Here is an 8,319-nt window from a genome sequence, read left to right on the forward strand (position 1 = left end):
TGTTGCAACAAAGGAAGAGAAGAAAGTCAGGAATAAGTGGATATGGAATGTGTAGTTAATTGACTCTATGAACAACTGCTCCCTTGGCCATGAAACCAGTTGAACTGGGTAATGCCTGGCTACCATTACTGAAGATTTGTATCAGATTCCATAGGAGAATCCTGATCAAAAGGGAGAAAATACAGAACAGAATTTTAAATACTCATGGATACCAGAATTTTTGAAGCCATGGAGGCTAAAACTATTGCCCTGCAATAGTTTTTAGAACTTAAGCCAAAAGTATAGCCTGAAGTCTTATTAAAACCAAACAATTAACTTGTATGTGTGTGTGTGTGTGTGTGTGTGTGTTTTAAGTCTACCTTAAGCATTATGCTCTTTAAAGAACTCTCTCTGCACAGCTGAATCATGTTATCCTATCAGTCTCTTCTCCCACCTTCTCTTACCCAGATCCAAGAGGACTGGGGGGAATTACAGACTATGGCTACAAGTGACATTAGATAATTCACTACATCACCACACAAAAAAAGTTCTGACACATACTTTGACTTGAAAACATGCTGAATGAAAAAAGTCAAATTGTACGATCCCATTTATATGAAACATCTAGAACAGGCAAATATACAAAGGCAAAATTTTATTAGTGATTACCAAGGCTAGTGGTATGAAAAAATAGGAGTTATTGATGAAGCGGTACTGAGTTTCTGTTGAAAGTGGTAAAAAACCAATTTTGGAAATATTTGTAATGGCAACATAACATGGTGAATTGCACATATAAAAATGGCTGTTGTTGTTAAGTGCTATAGAGTTGGTTCTGACCCATAGCGATCCTGTAGAGTGTTTCCAAGGAGCATCCGGTGAGCCTGAACCTGTCCTTGCTGTTCAAACTGGCTTTGCAGTCCAGCACATTAACCGCATCAGGACTCCAAATACTGCCTAAAGTCTAGTTGTTAAAGAATTTAGGTAACACAGTGGACTAAGCATGAATTGCTACCAAAAGATCAGCAGTTCAAAGCCACCAGCCACGCCACAAGACAAAGATGAGGCTGTCTGCTGCTGTAAAGATTTATAGTCTAGAAACTCTATGAGGCAGTTCTATACTGTCCCATGCAGTCACTGTGCATCAGAATCAAACCAATGGCAGCGGGTTAGTTCCCCAAGCAGAGAGTAAACTTCTGAGGTCTTAAACCTCTTTCTGTGTCCCCACTGTGCATAACTATACAGGCAGACCTCATTTTGTTCCACTGCATTGCACTTGGCAAATACTGCAATTTTAGGGGGGGTTCTTTCTTTCTTTTAACAAATTGACAGTTTGCGCAAACCCTGCATCAAGCAAGTCTATTGGAGCCATTTTTTCAACAGCATGTGTTTAATTCGTGTCTCTGTGTCACATTTTGGTAATTCTCACATTTCATACTTTTTTTCAAATTAATGTGATGTACACTTAGTAGAGTACTTACTGCCATAGAGCAAATTCTGACTCATAGCAACCATATACAAGGTTTCTGAGACTGTAAATATTTATGGGGGCTAATAGCCTCATTTTTCTCCTGCAGAATTGCTGGTGGGTTTGAACTGTTGACCTTGTCATTAACAGCCCAACACAACCCACAGCGCCCACAGGACCCCTTTAATAGAATACAGTATAGTGTAAACACAGCTTTTATATGCCCTGGGAAACCAAAATATTTGTGTGATTCATTTTCATGTGATATTCTATTTAATGCAATGGTCTGGAATCAAATTCACACTATCTCCCAGGTATGTCTGTACAGAACAAACAATATATACTTAGTTTATGTCCTTTTTATGACACACAAGTTTCTTCTGGGCAACCCCAAAAACACTCTAGAAGTTAATAAATTATTCCAGGTTCCTAAGAAGTTCAGTGAAGCCTTAGGAACCATTACCAGGTTGAAATGGTGAAGGTTTAGGCCCATAATACCCATTTTACCTTCTGAGAAGATTATTTCTTTTTAAAGAAAAAGGGGCAAGAGTTCTGCCACTTTGAAAAAAAAGAATCACGGATATAAATTAACAATGTAATTTCTTAAATTTATGCTCTTAGATACAGACATATATATTTAAATTTTTTAAATTACTGTATTAAAAAATAATCTCTTTATTACTGCTAAGACCCATCTTGAGGTCTCTGGCTGGTGCAAATAATTAAGACAAAAGGCTGATGATTCAAACCCATCAGAGGTGTCTCAGAGCACAGGGTCCCTTCAGAACACATACTCATGAGTACTGGGTAGAATTTTATCATAGCTCCATACCTAAATCAATCACTGAATGGAAGAATAGAAACACCATAACTGTCTTAAACCAACTATGCCAAATCCCCTTGCACTGGGAGTGGGACCTGAATACTCTGAAGTACGCAGAGGTAAGAGTTCTGTTGCCAAGGAAGTCTAGACAGTTTTTTCTACAGAATTTCTGATATAATGCCTTCAAATATATGTTAATATGTTTCAACAATTTAAGAAATGGTAAATGTTTATCAGTAGTTCTCAATTTTCCCAAGCCTTTTCATAATATCTAGTTCATTTCCTCTGCCGAAGTTTACAAATATGTATCAACTGAACGATATTTATAGAAGCTAGACAATGGCCCCTAGGTCCCCATTCCTAGAACCTGTGACATTATTTCATTTGGGGAGAGGGTTTTTACCAATGTGACTAAATTAAAAATCTTGACATGTGAGAATAACCTATATTATCTGATGGTTGTTTGTTGTTAGGTTCCATAGAGTTGGTACAAACTCATAGTGACCTTAAGCACAACAGAACTAAACACTGTCCAGTCCTGTGGTAACTTCACAATCATTGCTGTGTTTGAGCCCATTGCTGCTGCCACTGTGCCATCTTATTGGAGTCTTCCTCTTTTTCATCAACCTTCCACTATACCAAACATGATATCCTTCTCCAGGGACTGTTCCCTTTTGATAATATGTTTGAAGTATGAGAGACAAAGTCTGGCCATTCTGGCTTCTCAGGAGCATTGTGGCTGTACTTCTTCCAACACAGATTTGTTTATTCTTTGGGCAGTTGAAGGTACTTTTAATATTCTCCTCCAACATAATAACTCAAATGCATTGATTATTCTGTGATCTTCTTTATTCATGGTTCAACTTTCACATGCATATGAGGTTATTGAAAATATCATGGCTTGGGTCAGACACACCTTAGTCCTCAAACTGATATTTTTCTCCTTGAATCCTTTTAACAAGTCTTGTGCAACAGACCTGAAGAATTCTACTAACTTCTTCAGTCCAAATTGATCAAATATGCAATCAAGATGTATTGATAACTACTGGCAGTTGGAATGCAAAGGTTGGAAACAAAGAAGAAGGATCAGCAGTTGGAAAATATGGCCTTGGTGATAGAGACTGTACTGGAGATTGTATGATAGAATTGTGCAAGACCAATGACGTCTCACCACCACTTGTCTGTCAGTTTGTCATACTGCTGTGGCTTGCTTGTTGCTATGATTCAGGACACTATACCACCAGTATTTTAAATTTAAATACCAGCAGAGTTACCCACGGTGAACAGCTGAGCTTCCAGACGAAGACAGACTAGGAAGAAGGAGAGACAGACTACTTCCAAATATTTAGTCAATGAAAACATTATGAATAACAGTGGAACTCTGCCAGCACCAGAATATTGAATATTGAAACATGATGAAGAGCACCAGAATATTGTCAGATAAAGTGCTAGAAGATAAGCACCTCAGGTTGAAAGTCACTCAAAATACGACTGGAGAAGAGTTGCCTCCTCAAAGTAGAGTTGACCATGATGACAAGATTGGAGTAAAGTTTACTGGACCATCATTTGATGAGGGGGCACAACTGAAAATGAAAAGAAACAACCACAAACATTCATTAATAATCAAAACAAGGAATGTATGAAGTATGAATCTAGGAAAACTGGAAATTGTCAAAAGTGGAATTGAATGCATAAATATAAATATCCTAGATATTTATGAGCTGAAATGGGCTGGTATTGGCCATTTTGAATCTGACAATCACATGGTTTACTATGCCAGGAATGAAAAATTGAAGAGGAATGGTATCGCATTCATCATCAAAAAGAACATACCAAGATCAGTCAAGAATTACAACATTGTCTGTGATAAAATAATATCAGTATACCTACAAGGAAGACCAGTTAATACCACTATTATTCAATTTTACACACTAAAGCCAGTGACGATGAAATTGAAGAATTCTAGCAACTTCTTCAGTCTGAAGATGTATTGCTTTAGGCAAATCTGTTGCACAAGACCTCTTGAAAGTGTTCAAGAGCAAAGATGTAAATTTAAAGACTAAGGTTTGCCTGAGCCACTCCATGGTATTTTCAATAACCTCACCTGCATGTGAATGTTGGAGAGTGTGTAAGGAAGACCACAGAAGAATTGATACATTTGAGTTATAGTGTTGGAGGAAAGTATTAAAAGTACCACGGTCAGCCAAAATAAAAAACAAATCCGTGTTGGAAGTACAGCCAGAATGCTCCTTGGAAGCCAGGATGGCCAGACTTCATCTCTCATACTTCAGGCATATTATCAGGAGAAACCAGTCCCTGGAGAAGGACAGCTTCCTTGGGAAAGTGAAACAGAGTCAGGAAAAAAGAAGACTAGATGGATTTGCACAGTGACAGCAGCAATGGGCTCAAACGTAGCAACGATTGTGAGGTTGGCGCAGGACTGGACAGTGCTTAGTTCTGTTGTGCATAGGGTCACTATGAGTTGGTGTCAATTCGATGGTACCTAACAACAACAACAAATTGTTAGAGAATAAATTTGTTATTGTTAGAGAATAAGTATTTCTGTTATAGCACACTATGTAAGTAAAGCAAGTGAAAACCCAAAACAGTGCCTTTTATTTGGGGAAGATTATTCTAAAAGAATATAATGTTATATATATGTTGCTGTTATGATTGCCAAGTTGTCAAGTCAGTTGTTGTCAATCAGTTCCACCTCATAGCAACCCTCCGTAGGATTTCTGAGGAGCAGCTGGTTGTTAGCAGTCCAGTGATTATCCTACAGTGCCACACCAGGGCTTCATACACACACACACACACACATATGTGTAATAAGGGGTTGTTATCGTTTGTTAAGTCTCGTCAAATGGATTCTGATTCAGAGTGAGATAAGGAGCATAAAAATATTACAGAAATTGACTTGAGGCTTTTTTGTTTATGGATAACTAGAAATTTTACAGATCACTAGGAAATAAGTGTAGATTCTTCCAATAACTGAAAGATTCTGGGAACATGCCAAGAATTAACCCCAAACCCAGTATTCTCCAAGACACCAAACTTACTTGTTGCCCTCTGAAACTAGAACTAGAATGTTATTCTCTTATTATGCTAAAGCCCAGCCCACCAGATGTACATCAGGAAAAAAACAAAATTCAAATGAACAGAGATGAGAAGAAAGAAAGGCTGTATAAAAGGGTCCCAGAGAAGCAATCTTGGGATATTAAGAACCATTTCATTTTGTGTGTGTGGTATTTTGTTTTAACAACTGTTTATTTGAGATAGTTTTGTTTTGATAACTTCTTCTAGGAATATCAGTTGCCACATGGCAGAAAAGCCAGCATTCTGGCAGCGTCATTAGAGAAAGACACTCTATCCAGGTTGTCATCGTTTTGCAGTTGCATAACTTGGCAAAGGCAGCCTGAATGGATTTCAGCCCCATCTATCCACTTGGCTAGGGGTCCTTGTGCAGAGCATACAATGTGTAGCAATGTGTACAACTTTGCTCATATGCCCTGCTGGCTAGAGAAGCAAATCCCAGGATAAATCCATTATGCCCCAGCTTTTTTCATGACTCACATCCTAGGCAGTTGGCACAATAATTTTACTCATCTGACCTTTTAGAGGCAATTTTCTGATCTTGGCTGGACAGACCAGGCTAAATGCTACAGTTGACCCTATTTTTAAATTGCCCAAATGGTGTGAATGGGTGTGTCTTAAGTTACCCTCATATACTGGAGTATGAGCTTCCAGGGGCTTATTTGTACCTTGGCGGTAGCCAGCCACTATTAACGGGACACACAGAGGGTGAGTGTAAGAGATGGTAAGGATCTGGTCAGTGTCCCTCAGATCTGATTAAAATGGACTTTTCATCAGTGGCCTAGGATAACGTTAGGCCTTTAGATTTGGGTTGAACAGGAATTATTCTTGGTTGCCTGTGAAATGGCAACCACGTACAGGCGGCCAATTCTGAGACAGCTGCTTCTGATCTCAGCTCCACCCACCTCAAGTTGAATATTGGATATGCTATGTTTGGAATAATTATCAGGGAAAGAAGTCCTGTTCATTACACATTACACAGGCCGTTATCAGGCCCCTGCCTACTCTGACCAGATATTTACTTTGTTTCCTTGGAGATTATAAGAGTTTAATGCCCAGAAAAGAAAGCGGAAGCCAAGGAGGACTTGTGATACTAGTAACCACAATCCCTCAAGCTTTTGGGATTTTAAAAATAATATACAAGGGACTCTACCATCCCAAAAGCACACCGTAGCATAAGCATTGGACTGTTAGCCACAAAGTTGACAATTCAAACCACCAGATGAAGCTTTCTGCTCCCATACAGATTTTCGGCCTCGGAAAACCTACACAGGGCCGCTATGAGTCAGGACCAACTCAATAACATCTAACAACTAACAAAGGTGTCCTGGTGCCACTATGGAACCTAACAATACCATCCCAAAACAGTTTTTGTTCTCCTTTATTCATAAAATTCCATTTCTGCTATCTAAAATGAATTTCCCTCATGTGGACTTTCTTTTCCCTTCTTGTTTATTGATGCTTATTCTGCTTTCAAAAAATACTTGACATTCACCATTGCCAGGAAGCCTTTATACACATTCAGACTGATTCCTTCCAGCCCTAAGAATGTACATTGTGGCTGGAACTCAAAGAAGTATCCACTCCTAAAATGGTGACTTAGATTCGAGACAAGGATCGGCAAAGGGCTCACAGGTCCAACTCAACCCCTTACCCCATTAACTTTTTTGTACAGTCCTTGAGGTAAAAATTACTTTCACTTTTTAAAGAAAACGAAAGTAATAATATTGCAGGACAAAGAAAACGAAAAGTAATAATATTGCAGGACAAATAAAAACTATTGAAATTCAAATCTGTTTGTAAATAAAGCTTTATTAGAATGCAGACATGTTCATTTGTTGATATTTTGTGGCTGCTTTCTTGCTACCACAGTGGAATTGAGTAGCTTCACGAGATCACATGTAGCATAAAGACTAAAATATTTACTGTCTGGCCCTTTACAGAAAAAAATTCCTTGAACCCTGGCCTAAGACAATAAAACTATCAAAAATATTAAATAAGGAGTGGGAAAGGCAGCAATGAAGAAATGGGCTGAGTTCAACCATGTTCAACAGACTCCCATTGATCTGAAGATGAGAGAGAGAGGAGGGAGTGATGGCTGGTCAAAAATGTGGTGAGATCTGGGGACTCCTGAGTCCATGGACAAGGACATAGCCATGGAGGGCTAGAGCTGAGAGTGAAACATCCAATTGATATGAAGTGAGGGGAGTTGCACAAGAATGCCCAGACTTACAGATAGTACCCATTTGAGTTAGCCTCAATGGCTTGATAATCAGAACTTGACTAGAGGAAGATTTAAAAAAAAAACAAACATTTTTTGATAGAGGAAACAAGTGTAAATTGCTACAATTTGATGACCTTGACCTATACTTATGGATGTAGTAGCTCAAAATACCAACTGAGAGGGAATGAGTCTTCACATCAAATATCAATCCTATCCCCTTTGTATACAGGGTAGATAGGGACAGGCAACTTAGACACTGGCTACCTAAAATGAGGGGACGATAAAGGCACAAAGTGACTGGCTTACAAGTTTTTAAGAAGGAGTTTAGTTTAAGAGTGTGTGGGGGAAGGTAGAGTCCCCACTGAATGGTTTTCATCTTGTCTAGATGGGTCTGGTGAAGAGATGGGGATAAGATACTTATGATTCAATAGTGAGTAATTATTATCATGACTAATTTTGACTATCACAACTGTAAAGATAGAAGTTTTGTAACAAAAATGGGGAGTAATCTTACAGTCCAGAAACATAGGACCCTAAGACCATCAAGGGAGAAGAGCACAAACGGGGTACAGAACCTTATCCAGAGAAGCAGCAACATCAGAGATAGAGGCAGAGATGAAAGACATTGAGAGAGGGAGCAGATGAGGACTCTAGACTCATAGAAAGAGAAAGACTGAGTGCTGCTGGCCAGGAGGCAGGCTTGCAGAATGTGCCTTTGGTGATGTAAATTATTAT

The sequence above is a fragment of the Chrysochloris asiatica genome, unplaced genomic scaffold (assembly GCF_000296735.1).
Source record: "Chrysochloris asiatica unplaced genomic scaffold, ChrAsi1.0 scaffold00045, whole genome shotgun sequence".
NCBI lineage: Eukaryota > Metazoa > Chordata > Mammalia > Afrosoricida > Chrysochloridae > Chrysochloris > Chrysochloris asiatica.